Below are 21,095 nucleotides of genomic sequence, written 5' to 3'. Positions count from 1 at the left end.
TTGCTCTCCAGCATTTTTCACTTGATACAACCCCAGATGTGGTTCTCCTATGTCCAGAGCCACATCAAGCCTGGGGGACAAGGGAAGAAGTGAGTTCAAGTTCAATTACTTCATCTGCTTATTCCGGTCATTCTTCTCCAGGCCACTATGCAGAGCATCTACTGAGGACTGAGAGCAAATACAACACAGCATGAGATTTTGGGCAAGACAGATGGTTCGGGCATGGTTTCCTGCAAATCTTACTTTTGGCACAGCCAGGTAGGTCAGAATTTCCAAAAGGAGTCACTGATGCAAGGTAACTCATTCAACTGAAAGGGGGGTCAGGCACAGGTTGCCCAGGGCAATGGTGGAGTCACCATCCCTGGAAGTGTTCCAAAAGGCATGTGGATGTGGCACTTGGGGACATGGTTTAGTGGTGGCTTTGGCAGTGCTGGGGGAATGGTTGGACTCCATGATCTTAGAGGGCTTTTCCAACTCTGATGATTCCATGATTCTACGCACAAAGGAGTTTCGAGTTTGTTGGCCCGGACAACTGGGCAATCAGTTGTCAGGACTGGTTAAACTCTTGATGAACTTTCCTACAGGAGTATAACATGTCTGCTGATGGGACAGGCTCAATGGCTGTGGCCTCCATGGGGAGTGACCCACCTGTATGGGGTTGGGATGCATCAGCGGGCACGGGGGCCTTCCTGGTCACCTGATGGACACAGCAAATTTGGAAGAGCATCTCCTGGTGCAGCTGGCTGTGTTTGCCAGCACATTGCAAAACAGAGACTTCAAGGTTGGATAAATGTCATCATCCCAGATCCTGTGATGGTGCTTTTACTGCTGAAAAATCTTTAACTGCAGGCTATCAAATTCCCTCTTGCTATTTCTGGGGTCTGAGACATATTCAAGCAACTCCTTTCTTTTAGAAACCTGTGGGGATTTGTTTATGAAAGGTGGGATCATTACTCCTGCTAAAAGGCCTGCCTGGGATGAAGGGCACCTTGGCAGCACTGCAGCCACATGTCTGGGCTCCACGTGGGGCTTTAGGGCTGGAGCATCTTCAGTGTGGGGCCAAACCAGAGCTCCCACCCCACTGGTCAACTGGAACACAAAGCTTTGCTTGAAACCCTGGTGACAAAAGACTTTTGGCTTTCTCATCTCCCAGAACTTCCAAGTTTGATAGTGATGTGCAGTCCCTCCACTGCTCTGACCTCCAGCTGATGCCACGGGGCTGATTCAGACTTGTTGCTGTGTCACTTGCATTTCTTTTTTTCCCTCATGTTAACAGTCTCTCCCTCCCCAATCCCTATGATAAGAAATGAACTATTGATTTGTACATGGTGCTTGGCATTTCTGAGAGAGAACGGTCTCCTGGCCTTCACTGCAGATGGGAGTAATCAGGATTAAATATTGTGGCTGATGCTGGATCTGGGGCCGGCTGGGACCTGAGCAGAAGTTCAGCCCAAAGGGCAGATTCCCTGTAGCTCATGGCTACAGAGCACTGTGAGCCCTGCCTGCCCCTCCAGGGCTGTGGGAGCTGCATCCACAGGTGCAGTGGAAGAGGTGACCGAGGAGAGTGGCTCGTGCAAAGGTTTCCACCTACCTGTGCCACGGGCTGTAATGGTCTTGTGCTTTGATCACCGGGAAGCACGACTTCTTGCTCAAGTGTGTCCTTTGTGTCCCTGTTCTCCTGGAACCTGGCTCCTCCTGGCTCCCCTGTCCAAGGGGAGTCCAGCGCCTTGGGATGACAATGAATCTTCTCTTTGGACGGACCTTGGACCACGCGCCCTGTGGTGTCATGAGCCCCTTTCCCACAGTCTGACACCTGGTATTTGATGTAAGGACCTCCTGGCACAGGGAGCTCTGCAGGTTAACTATCCTCTGGGTAAGGAAACATTAATTTCACTCTTTCCAGCTTTCCTGGTCGTTGTCTCCATGCAGCCCTTGAGAGCACAGGACTTGCTCTTCCAGTGATGACCATGAGATTTTCAATGTAATCTACTTTTCTTCTCCTGTTTCCCCACCTCCTTTCTCCCCCACTGATTTTTCTTGCAACAAAATTATTTTTTCCTTTTCCCACCCTCTTGTCTCAGAGACTGGCTGCTCCCCTCACCTCAGTGGGCCACTGCACAGCTCTGGGCTTGGGAGGAGGTGAGCTGCAGGGCTTGGATTCTCTTCTGGGCTTTCCATCCTTTGGATACAGAGCCCAGAGCTCTCTCATCCTTCTCCATCCTCCATCTCCTCATCCAGACAGGAACCTGCCAGAGTTCAAGGAGTGTTTGGACAGTATTATCAAGCATATAGTGGGATTTTTGGTGTTGCCCTGTGCAGGGCCAGGAGCTGGACTTGATTGTGGGTCCCTTCCAACTCAGGATATTCTGTGATTTTATGAACCTGACCTTTGCAGACCCCACAGAGAGCCTTTAGCATCCACTCGTGGGGAAGCTCTGCTCTCAGGAGACGTTGTGTGGTCTTCCACCCTGCAGAGCATCCAGCTGTGATTCAGGCAGAGGAGGTGGGAGAAGTGTGTTTTTCCCCGAGTTGGGACAGCATTCGAGAGTTGGTGGCCTTGGTAGGCAAATGACTCACAAGTTTCCCCCACCTGCCAGAGACAGACCATGACTTTGATCCGTAGGATTTCTCCGGGGTACTGGGGAGCTTCAGTTGACCAGGATGCAGAGGGTGGGTGCTTGGAGTGCCTTCCTGAGCAGGAAGGTACTTGAGGAGCAGCCAATTGACTCAGTATAATGAGCCTTAAATACTTTCCTTGTCATCCCCCTCTTCTAGCTGCTGCCTGAGTCTTTGTGCTTAGCCCTGCTTCCAGGTTTCCATAGGCATTCACTCCTCTCTTAGCTTCTGTGATTGCTTATAATTCTTGTTTAAATTCTTCTCATTTTCACGGTGTAATTAGGCAGACGAGGGGCTTTTGTTCTGCAGTCAAAAAGCAATTAGCTGTGCTTTTTGCTTGATGGTTGTTTTTTAATTAGGATTTTGTCGATGGCTTTTGTCCTCAGCAGAAAATAAGGGGTGAAGGGTTTATCGGTTGCAGCTGCTGCCCAGGGCAAAAGGGACTCCCCTGCCTGCTCCCTGTCTGTGCCTTACCTGCTCCCTGCCGGCACCCTTCTTGCCTGGCTAGGTGGCAGGACCTGGGGAGGTGGCCCAGAGATGCCCCTGCCACATTCCCATCCCCTGCCTGCTGTAACCAGGGACCTTTCATGTGCTCTCAGGGTTGAGGTAACTTGCAAAAGTTTTCCATAGGTAAGGGTTTGCCCATGCCCACTTTTCCTTCTTTAGGATGCCAATATGTGATTGAAAGTATTCCCTTTCTCTTTCCTATGCCTTTCCAGGGCAGGGGCACCTGCAGCACCCTGTGCAGCAGGGTGGTCCCTGTCCTCACTCCCAGCTGTCACAGCCGTGTCCCAGCTATCGAGCACCCATCCCAAGGTGTCTGTGCACAGCCTGCCCTGGGCAGTCAGTGCCAGCATGGCTGAGGCCGGAGATCTGTGCAGGACGAATGCTGGGGTTAGGCAGCTCAGAGAATCACAGAATGTCCTGAGCTGGAAGGGACCCACAAGGATCATTAACTCCAGCTCCTGGCCCTGCATATGACAAACCCAACAATCCCACCATGTGCCTCAGAGTGTTGTCCAGTTATTGGTTCAGGTGGTCACTGCTTGTTGTGATGCCCTACAGGGAGATGCTCATGGGGCTCTGCTACACACTTCCTTTTCTCTCATAGAATCATAGAATTGTTTAGGCTGGAAAAGCCCTCTAAGATCATTGAGGCCAACCATTCCCCCAGCACTGCCAAGCTGACCTCTAAACCATGTCCCCAGGGCATGTGGATGTACCACATCCACACGCCTTTTGAACACCTCCAGGCATGGCAACTCCACCACTGCCCTGGGCAGCCTGTTACAGTGTTTGATTCCCCTTTCTGTGAAGAAATTTTCCCTGCTATCCATTCTAAACTTCTCCTGCCACAACCTGAGGCTGTTTCTTCTTATCCTGTCGCATGTTATCTGTGAGAATAGCCTGACCCCCACGTTGCTACAATCTCCTTTCGGGCAACTGTAGAGAATGAGAAGGTCCTCCCTGAGCCTCCTTTTCTCCAGGCAGAGCTCCCCACAGCTCTCTCAGCCTATCCGCATCAGACTTGTGCCCCAGACACTGGGATCACCCTGTTTGGATGAGCCCTTCTGGCTGGTCAAGGTTTAAGTAGCTCAGCAGCTTTCATTAGGAAAATGGAGCACTCCCTAGTCCTGTCTCTATTCCTGCAGAGCAGACAGTCCCTTTTCCTGTCTGTCCTGGATGAGTGTGGGACAAAGACACTACATCTCATATCATCTCATCTCATCATGTCTTTTGGGATTGCAAGTGAATCACAACAAATATTCCTGTGAGCAGATCCCCCATCAGCAATAGATGTATTTTTAATACATGACCCCAACCAATTATTAAGGCTAACCCACTGCTTTAGGCCCTTTCTTTTTTTGCACCCTTCGCCTTTGCTTAAATTCTGCCTTCCTATTGGCTCTGAGGAATGGCCTCGTGTCCCATCCATCACTGCATGACTAGGCAACTCCATGATCCCAGTGCTCAGACAGACCCGGAGGGGACCCTTATGGCAGCTCAATCGATGCTGTGAATCCATGTGCCATAGCATCCCATCCTGGCCCTCCAGTCCCTTTCTGCCAGCTCTTTGGGGTTTTGTTGCCCTGCTCAGGGTGCACAGGAGCTGCTAGCTCTGCACCACTGCCCTGTGTCCCTTCTTCCAGCTCCTGCAGTCCCACAGGAAGCTGAGAGGAGATGATGGATAGGAGCTGAATAGAGAGGGCAGTACTGTGTGGATGGGCTGGCATCGGGCTGGCATTGGGGCTTGCACAGCAGGACACTGGGGACAGGGACAGGGTCTCACAGCTGCTGGGAGCCCTGTGCAGTGGCAAGGGAAGAGGTGACTCTGTGGGTGGCTGTGGCAGGGGGGATGATGTGGTGGGGAGCAGGAATGAGGATGAGCTCATTCCTCATCCTGGAGTGGGGCTTGGGCTGTTCTCCCTGCTTTGGGTGATATCCAGGAGGAAGATGGCCACAGACTGTCCTGGCTGATGGTCGGTCTCCAGAGCACCGGTACCCAGGTTCCCCCCTCCCCGCACCTGGGCAGGGCTGGGGCTGCCTCAGGACACTCAGCAGTGGTGGTGGATATTTGCAGTGTAGGTGTGGGCATCGATAGAGTGTTTTGTAGCTGTATCTTAAAGCGTTTGGTGACAAAAAAAGTAGAGGGTGCCCAGCAACTCCCCAGGAACAGTAGTGGGTACCGGTGTCTTTCCACCTGAGCCCTGGCACACACACGTGCCCAATTCTGCCCACAGCTGCTCTCACTTCATCATCAGCACAGCTGACAGTGAGAGACAGTTCTGGATTTTCCCAAGGCAGCTGGATGATGGGAGCTGCTTCATCTGCCAACAACAGTACAACCCTGCTGCTAAACCTGCCTTCCCCCAAGAGGCTGCTGGCAGTAGCTGAATATTACCCTTGGGGAGCACTGTCAATGCTGTTAGAGGGGACAGAAAACCAGAGGTGTTGTGCCTACATTGATTTTTCTGCACGGTAAATGCTAAGTGAGGCAGATTGGGGGCTGATTCTGTTGGAAGATGCAAGACAATGCTGTGTTTAAATCCTGTCAGGGGAGCCCAGTGGGTGTCGTGGCAGGCAGGGCACAGCCACAGCACACCTGGCACCACCTGACAAGGTGGGACAGTCACTCTCACCACTGGGCTCCAGGGTCTTGGCAGACACGCTGCCAGTGGAGACAGAGAGGTGACGCTTCCACGCCAAACAATCCTGCCCTTTGGCTTTGTTATTTTTTCTTTTTTCCTCTTTTTCTGGTTTGTCAGATAATGGCGGTGACCATTAGTTGAATCTTCAATTTAGTGCTTTGACCAGCAGGTACTTTCCGATTGAGATTATTTGCATGGAATAACACAAAGCTCCATCAGCAGAGCGGCTCTCCTGGAAAATAATGACATCTTCAGCTGTGCGGGAGCCAGGACAAAGCCCACTCCCCGCTTGTAATCCACTGGAAGCCACCCAGTAGCACTTGAGCACGGTCTAAGGGGGCAGGGCTGTGTGCCAGGCCTCTCCCTTGCAGCCAAGGCATTGTGCATTATTTAACAAAAGGTGTCAGGCTGGCTTTTTGCACTGGCTGAAAGCAAAATCACAGCCATTTGAAGCAGGCTCTTTGGAAACTAAAATTATCTTCACATCATATTTCTTCTCCAGTAATGCCAGAATTACATTTTTTCAAATTCTGAGTCAGACATCAGGAAAAAGAGTAAAAATGTAATAGGCTCAAATATCGCAGAATCATTCAGGTTGGAAAGACCTCTAAGGCCATCACATCCAACCATTAAACCAGCACTGCTGTGTTCACCACATCCCCAAGTGCCATATCCACATGCCTTTTGAACACTTCTAGAGATGGTGAACACTTCCAGAGTTCGTAAAATATTTTACAATATCCAGGGATATGATAAAATTTAGAAAAAGCTGATGGTGTCATGTTGGTTTTCTCCTTTCTGCTGTCTCTAAGCCTCTAATACACTCTGAAGCCAAGGTTTGGGGTGTGGGTTCGCAAAGAGCTACAGGAATTTCCTCTTCCTTTATGTTTTAAGAGACTAAACTGCTTAGGTGCTCATGGTCATCCTTTGCCCAGTGGAGCCCTGGCAATCGCTGCCGCACTCTCTGGCTGGGGCTGTGTGTGGGAACCCTTCATTCCCCATTTCCTGACATATTCCCTGTCAAAGCTGCAAGTCCTCAGCTTTATGACCATGGGCTGAATGGAAAATAAAGAAAAATAACCATGCCTGTTCCTGGATGCTGGCACTGGCAAGAACAGGGTGGGTGGGAATCTCCCCTCCTGGGGCTTTTGCCTGTGCCGGGAGGCAGCAGCCAGTTATACCCTTGCTCCCCGGGGTGCTGGAGCAGTGGGTGCCGCTGGTGCTGCCGGTGGTGGGGACTGGGGACATGGCAGAGGTACTCCTTCCCCTAGTGCTGCCTCCTGAGCCAGGACCTGACCTCAGCCTCCCTGACCTCAGTGTTCTGAAAAATATATTTGTGGTATTAAAAGCCTCAAAAATGGCCAAGAGACAGAGGAGTTAAACAAAACTTTTATTCGAATAAGAGGGAGAGTTCACTAGACAATGCCCAGTGAGGTCTCTCAACTCGATCGAGGTCACAGCCTCTTTTATCCCCTCTGCCCAAAATGCACGTCCCTCCCTGGTTCCCCATTGACTGAGGTACTCAGGGGTTACAGCCTTCCTGACACTTCTGCAATGTGTCCCTGTGCTGGTTTAAAAGTTAACCAGTAGGGGGAATGAACTCAACTCAAAGGAGAGATTATAAGTCAGAATAACAATTTATTAAAATAATACAGTAAGTACAATAATACAAACAAACAATTGGTCTCAACCCACAAAAACCCAAATGTATAACCCAGTACCCTGGGGCATGAACAAAGTGGTGTTCCTTGGGCCCTGTTTGAGTCCAAAGTAAAGGGAGAGGGGAAGAACCTGCTGGTGGGAGAGCTGCTGCAGTCTGGCCAGAACTGGTGATCGCAGTCCAGTGGTGGTCTAAGTCTGGTTGAGAGCGATGAGATGCAGCCTTCCTCTGGATCCCACGAGTGGGTTGAAAAATGTTCCAAAACTCCAAGATTATATATCCTCCAGTTCAGGCAGGAATGTTCAGTGCTCCCCTCAGGGCGGGGAGTTTCACAAAGGGTGTGAGGACAGAAACATCCTCCTATCTCACAGGCCTCTTAACACCTAGTTTATAGCCTGAGGAGTCAGGCTCTATGGGCAGAGGGTGCGAATAGTCTATTGACAACAATAGTCTAGTTTCTGGGAAATGACATGGAAGGCTATAGAATACAGTTTTTGGGTTACACCCACCATGATGAACTGATCTCAGCTGTCCTAACTAGGACATTATCCACCCCTTATTCTATGCCATCCATGTCATGCCCAAATTAACCCCCTTTAAAAACTATATCCCTTTAAAACTATATACATCTATCTATCTATCTATCTATCTATACAATGAAACATTACAGACCATTCTCACTCAAAATTAGGTCCCCTTGTGGTACACAACGTGTCTCCCCATCTTTTTGCATTACCCACCAGGTGGAACCAGGTCCTTGAGCAAAAACAATCCCTCGGATGGGTTTGCCTTTGCTTGAGGTGGGACTAATCCAAACAGTCTTCCCTAACATTCCTCTCATATGTACCACGGGGACTTTATCTCCATCTACAGTATGCAAAAGTTCTGATTGGGCAGGGCCAGCTCGATTGATGGAACCTCGGGTGTTGACCAACCAGGTGGCCTTTGCTAAATGCAGCTCCCAGTGTTTGAGAGTCTCCCCACACAGTGCCTTCAGGGTGATTTTCAGCAGTCCGTTGCACCGCTCAACTTTTCCAGCAGCTGGTGCATGGTAGGGGATATGATACACCCACTCAATGCCGTGCTCTTTGGCCCAGATGTCTACGAGGCCATTCTTGAAATGGGTCCCATTATCAGACTCAATTCTCTCCGGGGTGCCGTGTCGCCACAGGACTTGTTTTTCAAGGCCCAGGATGGTATTCCGGGCAGTGGCATGAGGCACGGGGTATGTCTCCAACCATCCAGTGCTTCCTTCTACCATGGTCAGTACGTAGTGCTTGCCTTGGCGGGTTTTGGGAAGCGTGATGTAGTCAACTTGCCAGGCTTCCCCATACCTGTACTTCGACCACCGTCCACCATACCATAGAGGCTTCACCCGCTTGGCCTGCTTGATGGCAGCACATGTCTCACAGTCATGGATGACCTGTGAGACAATGTCCTTGGTTAAGTCCACCCCTCGGTCACGAGCCCATCTGTATGTTGCATCTCTCCCCTGGTGACCGGAGGCGTCATGGGCCCATCGAGCCAGAAATAATTCTCCTTTGTGCTGCCAATCCAGATCTACCTGAGAGACTTTAATCCTGGCAGCTCGGTCCGCCTGCTCGTTGTTACGATGCTCCTCATTAGCCCGTTTCTTGCCTACATGAGCGTCTACGTGACGGACCTTCACACTCAGCTTCTCTACCCGGCCAGCGATGTCCTGCCACATCTCCGCCGCCCAGATGGGTTTCCCTTGGCGCTGCCAGTTGGCCTTTTTCCATCGCTCCAGCCATCCCCACAGAGCATTGGCCACCATCCATGAGTCAGTGTAGAGATAGAGTCTTGGCCACTTCTCTCGTTCAGCTATATCCAAAGCCAACTGAACGGCTTTAAGCTCTGCAAACTGACTTGACCCACCTTGTCTTTCGGTCGCTTCTGCAACTCGCCGTGTGGGACTCCATACAGCTGCCTTCCATTTTCGGTTTGTCCCTACAATGCGGCAGGAGCCATCCGTGAAGAGCACATATCGCTTTTCATCTGCTGGTAGCTTGTCATATGGTGGGGCCTCCTCAGCACGTGTCACCTTCTCCTCCTCTTCTTCAGAGGATAGTCCGAAACTCTCACCTTCGGGCCAATTGGTGATAATTTCCAGAATCCCAGGGCGATTAGGATTCCCTATCCGGGTTCGCTGCGTGATCAGAGCCATCCACTTACTCCACGTGGCATCGGTGGCATGATGTGTGGAAGGAACTCTTCCCTTGAACATCCAGCCCAGCACTGGTAGTCGGGGTGCCAGGAGGAGCTGCGCTTCGGTGCCGATTACTTCTGAGGCAGCTCGAACTCCTTCATAGGCAGCCAGGATCTCTTTCTCAGTTGGTGTATAGCTGGCTTCAGATCCTTTGTATCCCCGACTCCAGAATCCAGCGGTCGTCCTCGGGTCTCCCCAGGCACTTTCTGCCAGAGGCTCCAAGAAGGGCCATTCTCCCCGGCTGCGGTGTAGAGCACGTTCTTCACGTCCTGTCCTGTCCTTACTGGCCCAAGGGCTACCGCATGGGCAATCTCCTGTTTAATTTGTTCAAAGGCTTGTTGTTGTTCGGGGCCCCACTGGAAATCATTTTTCTTCCGTGTCACAAGGTAGAGAGGGCTTACAATCTGACTATACTCGGGGATATGCATCCTCCAAAAGCCCACAGCGCCTAGGAAAGCCTGTGTTTCCTTCTTGCTGGTTGGTGGGGACATGGCTGCTATTTTGTTAATCACCTCCATTGGAATTAGACGGTGTCCATCTTGCCACTTCACTCCTAGGAACTGAATTTCCTGAGCAGGTCCCTTGACCTTACTCCGTTTAATGGCAAAACCGGCTCTTAGGAGAATCTGGATTATCTTCTCTCCTTTCTCGAAGACTTTGCCCGCTGTGTTCCCCCATACAATGATGTCATCAATGTACTGTAGGTGCTCTGGAGCCTCACCCTTTTCCAGTGCAGTCTGGATCAGTCCATGGCAAATGCTGGGACTGTGTTTCCACCCCTGAGGCAGTCGATTCCAGGTGTACTGCACACCTCTCCAAGTGAAAGCAAATTGTGGTCTGCCCTCCGCTGCCAAAGGAATGGAGAAAAAGGCATTGGCTATGTCAATGGTGGCATACCACTTGGCTTCCTTGGACTCCAGCTCATACTGGAGCTCCAGCATGTCGGGCACAGCAGCACTCAGGGGTGGTGTGACTTCATTGAGTCCACGGTAATCCACCGTCAGCCTCCACTCTCCGCTGGACTTACGCACTGGCTATATAGGGCTATTAAAGGGTGAGCGAGTCTTGCTGACCACCCCCTGGGTCTCCAGTTCACGGATCATCTTTTGTATAGGGGTCACAGAGTCTCGGTCGGTGCGGTATTGCCGACGGTGCACTGTTGCTGTGGCTATCGGTACCAATTGTTCTTCAACCTTCAGCAGTCCCACAGCAGAGGGGTCCTCTGAGAGACCAGGCAAGGTGTTCAACTGTCTAATTTCCTCCGTCTCCACAGCAGCTATGCCAAAAGCCCAACGAAGTCCTTTTGGGTCTTTGAAATACCCACTCCTCAGGTAATCTATGCCAAGGATACATGGGGCCTCTGGGCCAGTCACGATGGGGTGTCTGTGCCATTCCTTCCCAGTCAGGCCGACTTCAGCTTCCAGTACAGTCAGTTGTTGGGATCCCCCTGTCACCCCAGAAATGGAGATGGATTCTGCCCCTACATATCTTGATGGCATTGAAGTACATTGTGCGCCGGTGTCCACTAAAGCCTTATATCTTTGTGGCTCTGATCCACACAGTCCAATAGACTCGATTGTCCCTCTCCTCTACCTGGCTAGAGGCAGGGCACCCCTAGTCCTGGTCATGGTACTCATTGTGCTCTTCTTGTGGGTATGTCCTGGAGGTCCCTTCAAGAGGATCAGACGTATCATCATTCCTGTACCGTCTGGAGTCTTGCCCACGAGAGACTGGAGCAACGTTTACCCTTGAAGAGTTCTTTATGGTATTTGTTCCTCTTTTCAGTTCACGTACCCGGGCTGCTAAGGAAGAGGTGGGTTTCCCATCCCACTTCCTCATATCTTCTCCGTGCTCACGGAGGTAAAACCATAGATCACCACGTGGAGTGTACCTTCTCTCCTTAGCTGGGGGACGCTGGCTCCTGATAGCAGAGACTCTTGTTTGTCCTGGCGAGATATGGGAAATCCCTTCCTTAATTTCTTCTTTTAGCTTCTGGTGTCCCTCTTCAATCTTCTCTTCCAGGCTTCGGACGTGTTCAGCCAGTTTGGTTTCCACAGATGAGACGTGGGCTCGTAATGGGGCGGTGACAGTGTCTTCATAAATCCTGAGTTTACTAACCAATGCTCCCACCTTGTCCTCTCCCTCCCTCCATTGCAGCGTTGCTAAGTAGCGGGAATACATTTCTGGCCCGAGTCGTGCAAACTTTAACCACATCTGGGAGGTGCACTGTACGGCATCTGGACTCTTAGGGAATCTTTCATCCTCTGAAAAGATTATCTCCAGCACAGCTAACTCCCTTAAGCACCAGATACCTTGTTCCATCGTGTTCCACTGTCCTTGCTGTACGTGGAGGTCCTCCTTGCAAAGGTATCTCTCCCTCACACTGGACAACAGTCACCACCAGAGGCTGAGAGTTTCCTGCCTCCTTCCAATCCCCTGATCAATGACTACATCTCGAGACAGGGATCCCAGCTGTCTGGCTTCACTCCCATCTAGGATCGTATCGTTAGCTGCGGCATCCCAGATTCGGAGCAGCCAGGTCAGAATGGACTCGTTCGCCTGTCGTGTGAACTCTCTCCGGAGCTCACGTAGCTCACCCAGGGACAGGGACCGAGTGATTATTTCTGGCTCTGTCTCCTCCGGTGGATGTGAAGGTCCCGCCTCTTCGTCATCATTTGCTATACGGACTGATTTAGTCTTTGATTTCCTTTTCTGGACAGGGGCGACTGCTATTGGTTTTGCTTGTTCTTCTGGCTCCTCGATGGTTTGTGTGGACACGGTGCTGGTTGGTTCATTTCTTTCTCCCTCTGACTCAGCTGTGGTTTGGGTGGACGTGGTGTCTGCGGATTTGGTCCTTCTCTCCTCGCCCTGACGGTGCTGTATCATGTCAAGCAGTGCCCGGTAGGCAGTGGCCAGGGCCCAGCAGGTTGCTGTGAGCTGGCCATCTCTGGAGCTGCCAGAGCATTTTTCCTTTACCAGTCTTATCATGCTAACAGGATCCTGCAGTTGTTCAGGGGTGAATTTCCAGATCATTGGAGGAGAAAACTTTTCCAAATACTGGCTGATGTCCTCCCACTTCCCGTGCCACTCAGCATTATCTGCTCCCAGGGCAGGTGTCCAAACAACCTCCCTAAAAGGCACTTTTCTGACCCCAAACATGGTGTACACAGTACAGAGCAGACACAGCAACACGAACAATAACATTATGCTGTCCTTAACATCAAAAGGGAACTCAATATTTTCAAAAACTGTTGTAGCAGGTCTGAAGGGGAAGAAGGAGGTGAGAGGCTGGAAACCATCCACCCCTGTTCCTCCAAAAAGCTGGGTACGATTTTTAATGAGGCCCCAGAGGTAGCAACCCAAACCAGGACAGGCAAACAGGACTGAATACACATTTACAATGAAACTCATTGCTTCTGATGTTAGAATGACATAAACATAATATACTAATAAAACAATTTGGATCCCTCTCCCTGGTCTTAAAGAGAGCATCAAAACAGGCAAATAATACCCCACCTGTGGAAATATGAACAGGCTCAAATACAACATCCATGTGAGTGCATCAAACAACATGGTGATCAGGGAGTTTCTATAGCCAAATAGACAAATGCTTAAAATGAAATTGTGATTCTGACTTCTCTCTCTCTGCCCCACGTTGGGTGCCAAAATGTGCTGGTTTAAAAGTTAACCAGCAGGAGGAATGAACTCAACTCAAAGGAGAGATTATAAGTCAGAATAACAATTTATTAAAATAATACAGTAAGTACAATAATACAAACAAACAATTGGTCTCAACCCACAAAAACCCAAATGTATAACCCAGTACCCTGGGGCATGAACAAAGTGGTGTTCCTTGGGCCCTGTTTGAGTCCAAAGTAAAGGGAGAGGGGAAGAACCTGCTGGTGGGAGAGCTGCTGCAGTCTGGCCAGAACTGGTGATCGCAGTCCAGTGGTGGTCTAAGTCTGGTTGAGAGCGATGAGATGCAGCCTTCCTCTGGATCCCACGAGTGGGTTGAAAAATGTTCCAAAACTCCAAGATTATATATCCTCCAGTTCAGGCAGGAATGCTTGGTACTCCCCTCAGGGCGGGGAGTTTCACAAAGGGTGTGAGGACAGAAACATCCTCCTATCTCACAGGCCTCTTAACACCTAGTTTATAGCCTGAGGAGTCAGGCTCTATGGGCAGAGGGTGCGAATAGTCTATTGACAACAATAGTCTAGTTTCTGGGAAATGACATGGAAGGCTATAGAATACAGTTTTGGGTTACACCCACCATGATGAACTGATCTCAGCTGTCCTAACTAGGACAGTCCACTATTCCATGGTCATTAGAGGAAGGGTCCCCAGCATTTTCAAAAGAGAGGTTGCTGATCCTTTTCTGCTGATAGATCCCCTTGTTTCTGGGCAAACTGCACCTCTCTGTAACTGACAACTGAACAACCATTGACTTCTCACTTCCCACCACCAAATGCAACCACACTACAAATTTTGCAAGAACACCTATTTATTCCTAATATCAGTGTACCAGGGCAGCTGGTTCCTCACACCCAGCTGGTTCCTCACACCCACCACCAAATGCAACCACACTACAAATTTTGCAAGAACACCTATTTATTCCTAATATCAATGTACCAGGGCAGCTGGTTCCTCACACCCATCATCTTCTCATGGAAACATCTGCCCATCCGCCCACTCCTCTGTGCTGCTCTGTCTCATATGGGAGCCCCCCAAAACTCTGCCCTCCCCACCCCCACCAGAGCAGCCTCTGATGGACACAGCAGGGCCTAGTTGGAGGTCACAAAAAATCAGACTTGCTTCTTTATTTGCACAAAGACATGGAAGAAATTATAGTGACTCTATCTTTTCCAGAACTAGTTTGCTGACCATCAGCTGTGGCAGCTGCATAGGACAGCTTTGACCCACATGTGCAGCAATAGCTATTCAGGTGGGTTGTTTATAGGCCATAACAACTTTTAATCAGCTCCAGGAGCTGTGGATGAACCGTGTCTGGCTAATGATGTCATACTGAGGTGGTTTTGGGGTTACTTTTGCTCTTTTCCTGTTAAAAATGAGAAGGAAGATGATGTGATTGGAAGTGCCAGGCTTTGTGTGGCGTGGGCGGGATGCCTGTGATTCCTCAGCCAGAGGGAAGCAATGCTGTTGAGCAGCTCTCCAAAGGCAAACAAGCTGGAAACATGGGGTTTGGACAACACGCATGAGGGTTACAGACTGGCACATCCACCTCATTGGCTTATATTACAGCCTCCAAACATGTGCCCAGGCATTCAGCCCCTGCTGCTGCAGCTGGTGCCTGACCTCCTGTGACTGTCACTGCTCCTGTGACTGTCACTGCTGTCACTGCTGCCACTTCTGCTGCCACTGCTGCTGCTACTGTGACTGTCAGTGCTGCTACTGCTGCCACTGCCCTGCTGCTGTGACTTTCACTGATTCCTCTGCTGCCACTGCTGCCACTGCTGCTGCTGCTGCCAAGTGACCTCAAGCTCTGTTGCCCCTCTACCCCGAGCTGCCCTCCCACCTCCTCTCACTATTCCCACCATGAATTGGAGACCCTTTTTTCTGGTGTTTTTCGTATTGCAATGAGACCAAAAGGCCCCTCATGTGCTGTGCAGAGAAATGGTTGGTTTGGGAAGAACAGTGATTTTAGGAAAATGAGGGAATGGCCAGAGAAGTGATGTGATTTCATCTGGCACCAGTGGTTGAATGTGCCCCTGCCTTAAGGGCAGGACCCACTGGCAAGTGCCAACCAGCACCTGTGAGGCAGCAGCACTCAGTGCCACCCCCCTGGGGCAGTCACCTCCTCTGCTTGCCCACATCTGTACAGCACAGCTGCAGGGAGCACAGTGCAGCCCCCTCTCCCTCACCTCTCACTCAAGGCACAGGAGAACCCCTCAAGCCATCTCAAGGCCTGAGGTAACCCAGCCTGTACAGGGGGAATATTTTCCTCTGTGACATTTCTCTGGAAGATGTTTCACTGAAATCAGACTTTCTCTATGAATTGTTGATGTCAGTGACCTGTGGTTTTGAGAAAAGTTCCTAAAAATCCTTCCTTTCAAGCACATTTTTATTCCAAGAGCATATTTTCTATTTTGAATAATATAATAATGTAACATTTTAAAATATTGGAAGAAAGTGTACCAAGTTTTTTAGAATATACAGTTACAATTTTTTTTTTTTTTTGGGGGGGTGAAAATACAAATGTGCCTTTTTTTTTCCTTTTACCAGGATGCCTTAGGAAGAATTTCAAGTGAATTTCCAGACTTTTCTGGAAAATGCTCATCCTGCTTCCCTCTCTCCTCTGGCTTCAGGTGAGAAATCTCTGGACTTCTCCTTGTTGCAGGTTGCTGCCACATTTCAGAGACTGATCACTGGGTCCCTGTGCACAGGTTGAATGTTGTGTGTACCCAGCAGTGATGATGTAAGGTCCCTGTCCAGGTGACAGTCCGCTTCCTTTGGGTGTTTCCACAAGGCTCTTGGCAGGTTTTCTATGGCTCACAGGCCTCGTGGCAGATGTCCATCACTGTCCTCTCTGATGTCCATCATTTCCAAGGGTGGCAGTGAGGGCTGAAGAAACAGCACTGGGTGCTGGGGCAGGTCCCTGCCTCTCGGGAAGAGCATCCTTCCACTCCAGGGATTTGCCTATTAGTTACCTACACCTCCCTTATGCTGAAGAAGAAACCAGGAGGTATGACACTGGTTTTCCAGCCCTTCCTGTGCCTGTCTGATTTTCCTCAGCCCCTTTGACTGTGTTTGCATCTCTCCTATTCGGTAAAATTATCATATCAAAGGGAGCTCAAGCTCTCTCCACACTCCTGATGCTACCTGGGGACTTTGGAAAGAGGTAACTCCTGCTCTCCCTCTAGACATGGCAATTAAATGTTTCATTAGCTGCTTCCATTCTCCTTTGATAGGCACAGGTGAACTTGGACATAAGAACTGTGTTTCAGTATCACAATCCCAGCTCATCTTGACAAGAGCCCAGAACAAAAAGGGGAAGGGAGGGTGATCTGTGCTGCTCCTTGGAGACTGGTTAACATCTACCTACCAGCACGAAGAGGCTTTCGAAACTCTGGGAGTACCTCACCTAAAGCATCAAGTCCTGAGTAAATCATGGAATCGCTGAGGTTGGAAAAGCCCTTGACTATCATCAGGTTCAATCATTAACCCAGCACTGCCAAGGCCACCACTAAACCTGGTCCCTAAGTGCCACAACCATATGGTTTGTGAACACTTCCAGTGTGAGGTAAGATACGCACAGGTACCCCCAAAAATGCCAGCGCAGTGTAAAGAATCCAAACAGGTTTATTCTGAAGTCGAGAACACTAAAAAACTTACAAAGGAAAGCTGCACCAGCTGCAAACAGTGCTGGGCCTAAGAAGGCATGCCTCCTGTTCCTTCTTCAGGCTTTTTTATTGCTGGCCCCCCAGCTCTTTCTGGGCCGTGGTGGCCCTGTAACATATCCGTGAACGTTATCTCTCTCCTCACATATCAGAGAGAGAATCTCTCTGTAATGGAGGAGAGAGAACAGCAACTGTCTTGAGAAAGGGGCAGGAAACCTTTTCCTAAGCAAAATAACTGATTCCTCGTAGTAAAATCTTCTAGAAAAAGGGCATTTACCCCTATATCCAGGAATGGTAACTCTACCACTGCCCTGGGCAGCCTGTGCCACTGCCTTACCACCCTTTCCATGAAGAAATTTTCCCTAATCCCCAACCTAAACCTCCTCTGGTACAACCTGAGGCTGTTTCCTCTCATCTTGTCACTTGTTACCAGGGAGAAGAGCCCGACATCCACCAAACTCCCTGAGCCTCCTTTTCTCCAGGTTGAGACCCCCAGCTCCCTCACCTACTCTTCATCAGACTTGTGCTCCAGACCCTTCCCCAACTCCATTCCCTTCTCTGGGCATGTTCAATGTCTTTCTTTTTGTGCAGGGCCCAAATGATGTGGCCAACCACCTTCTCCTGTCTGCTGAGGCAGCTTCTCCTACCGAGACTTCCTTTTAAAATGACAATTTATTGATCTTCCTGCCTGAACTTTCTCCTTAGCTCTCAGCATTTAGCATGACCCTAAGAGGGCCCAGTCCCTGTGGGGATGGGCTCTGGATGACAGATCTGAGTGGCCATGGTCACTGCTTTGCTTTGGCCAGATACAATTGCAGTTGGTGTGTGCCAGGTTTGTCTGACACTGAAGATGAGGCAGAGAAGGAGACTTCAGCCAGTTGTGGTTTGGGGACCCAGATCAAGAGGCACCCATGATCTCAGGCCTTACTTAAAACATAACCCTATGGCTCCTTCCATGTAAAACAGGGACAATGAGTCTTGCCTTCATTGCAGCGATGGGACAGGTCAGTGAAAGCCAGGAAATCTCTAGAAGCTTCTGGAGAAGCCCAGAGCCTGCCCCGAGTGCCATGCACAGGCTGGTCCGAGGGGGCCAGATGTGGTTTGTATGAATATTGTCTGCACTGGAAGTCTTATACAGCTGTTTAGGGCTGCAGGACACTAGGAAGGATGAATGCTGAAAGAAAGGAGCGGAGAAAGGAAAGAACAGGCTGCACGTGTGCCACAGCATGCACAAGGCTGCCTTTGCTCCTGGCAGCCTTCAGCACTGAGAGTGGGCAGAGACAGCCCAAAAGGGGCTCAGAGGCTCTGAACAGTTGGACTAACATTTATTTCCCAGTGGGTATTTGGATGGCTCCACAGCTGAGAGCAAGGATTGCTGACCTTGCTTTGGTATTGGCAAGAACTCCCAGCCTGGGTGTTATCCTCATGGTGCAGCTGGAGGGAGGGAGTGCTGGAGGGGCACAGCCACGGGCAGAGCTGGCACAACCTCTTCCCCCCATCCTTAGACCTTCGCGCCTCTGTCCATGCTCATGGTTCCCAGTGTCCCCCTCCCTCCCACCTACCCTGGCACAGCTGAGCTGTGCCCCTTCCTGGCAGAGCTCTGCACACCGTCCACTGTTGCAGCAATGCTGCTGCTCTTCACATCAGCAGCTGCAAGGTAGAGAAACAGAAAAGGAGCCTTTGGCCCACTGTCTTGACACATTTAACTTACACAGAAAAGCCCTAGCAGTCCTCTGTGCCCTGCGCATGGGGACGTGGCACCTACAGGTATGTGGCCTCCCAGTATGGTGCTGTTGTGCTGGGACAGCACCAGCTGGGGTTCCAGAGAAGCAGCAGCAGAGCTGGGCTGAATAGGGGCATCACCTACATCTCCTGTCTGCCCCTGTACACCTGAGGCTGTCCTTGCTTTCCACCATGGCTGATCAGCCTAATCCCTGTGGGACTCCCAGCCCCAGCCCTGCCCGGACAGACACTGTAGCAAGTGTCTGTGATCCAGTGGAGTGACAGCGCTGCCATCCTGCAATGGTCCTTGCAGCCTCCTGATCCCTGCTGGAGCTCCTTGATAGGACAAGAGGGAATGGCTTCCCACTGACAGAGGGCAGGGTTAGATCGGATATCAGGAAGAAATTAGTCCCTGTGAGGGTGGGGAGGCCCTGGCACAGGTTGCCCAGAGAAGCTGTAGCTGTCCCATGCCTGGAAGTGTTCAAGGCCAGGTTGGATGGGGTTTGGAGTAACCTGGGATAGTGGAAGGAGTCCCTACCCATGGCAGGGCAAGGAACAAGATGAGCTTCAAGGTCCTTTCCAACCCAAAACCATTCTGGGATTCTATGATTCTGTGTTACTGGAGCTTGGTGAAGAGCTTGGCTTTAACCCAAAATAATTCCTCCCGTGCCATGGCAGAGGCAGGCTGGAAAGGCTGCTGAGAGCCCTGGTAGCCAAGAGCAGCATCCCTGGGAAAAGAGCCCCTGTACTAGCTGAGAAAAAACCCGTGTTGTTCTGAGAGTCCAAACAGCACATTCCCAGGGCTCAAGGTTGCGTTTTGCTCCATCTCCACATCTGCACCCCAGGGAGAGCATGGCTGCCCTGTGGCACGTGTCCTGGGAGGATGCTGGGGCAGGGACCACACTGGGCCATGCTCTGTGTGTGCCGGAAGCCTGGCAGGCTCTGAGGATCTGTGGAAATGTGGCTGTGCTGGCAGTGCTCCCAGGTGAGCTGGGGACATGGCTGTCAGGGCCCAGCGGTGTTGCTGATGGAGAGCCATTCTTTGTGTAAGAAAAGCTTCCAGAGCAGCTTCCTCCCTGACCCTCCTTTTTTGTTATATTTTCAGAGAGTGCTGCAGGGAGATGCTGGTCTCTCAGAAATCATCCTGGCTGGAAGTCAGCTGGAGGCCAGGCTAAGCAGCACTGCTATAAGTGCCTTGACAGGTCTCTTGTCTGGCTGGTGCTAATCCCTCCAGATTGAGAGAGAAGGAAACTGAAGCAAACCTCACATTTTAATGACCGGGATTTGTTTATCATATTTTCTCCCTTCCATATTTACTCCCTTCTCTCTTCCAGGGCTCCCAGGGATTCCTTTCCCCTCAACTGTCAGGAGGGACAGCGCTGAGGCCATGCTGAGGTGGACAGAGTGGTGCTCCCCATGCTGCCAGCTCTGCTGCAGTGTGTGTGGCTAATGCTGAGTACCAGGCATTGTGTTTTGGTGGAGCTGGGCCAGAAAGGAAGAAAAAAACCCATAAAATCATGGAATCATTAAAGTTGGAAAAGGCCTCTAAGATCTAGTCCAGCTATTAACCCAGCGCTGCCAAGCCCATCGCTAACCGATGTCCCCAGCTGCCACATCCATGCACTTTTTGAACACTGATATGAGGCTCAAGGAACCCCTTGGCCAAGTTACTTCACTCCTGCCTCAGTTTCCTCTCTGCGTGAACTCTCACCAGGTGCCTTCCAGGGGCTGGAGAGCTCTGAACCTGCCACTGCCCAGAGCTGGAAGCACTGCCTGGGGATGAGCCATGCTGGGGTGATGAGCCTGGAGCACAGAGCAAACCCTGTGTCCCTGCACACCCCTCCTGGGAAGAAGGGCAGGCTGAGGGGAGCCCTGGTGTTTCCAGAGGAAGTTTTCCCTGCACAGATCCAGCAAGGCTGCGGTGCTAGCGGTTCTCTGCATGTTCATGTATCTGTGGTGTAAATTGCCTGCCAGACACCCAGGCATGGGGCACAGAAAGGCTCTGGAGAGCAGACTGGGAACAGGAAAATGGAGCCTCGTTTTAACCCTGCTGCCTTTTGCAGAGGCTTCTTTCCAATGGGAACACCAGCTCCCCTGTGCCCGGAGCAGTGAGTGGGTAACGCCCCTTGAGGAGGGGAGGAGGAAGCTGCCAGCTACTCGCCAGGCTGCTCACTCCATGGGAGCAAACTGCTGTGGGTTCTGCTGGGAAAGAAGCACTAATGGAGCTCCCCCAGAGTCCCAGCACAAATTTGGTTCCTGGTCTGGAGAGACCAGTGACCTGATGGCCACTGCCTATCACCAGGTACTCCAGAGGAAGCTGTGGGCACCCCCTGTTACTTGATGGGGAAAATCTGCGTGCGTCT

This window comes from Manacus vitellinus, unplaced genomic scaffold (assembly GCF_001715985.3).
Source record: "Manacus vitellinus isolate BGI_N305 unplaced genomic scaffold, ASM171598v3 scaffold_97_pilon, whole genome shotgun sequence".
Taxonomy (NCBI): Eukaryota; Metazoa; Chordata; class Aves; order Passeriformes; family Pipridae; genus Manacus; species Manacus vitellinus.
Note: the sequence above shows the minus strand (reverse complement) of the source record.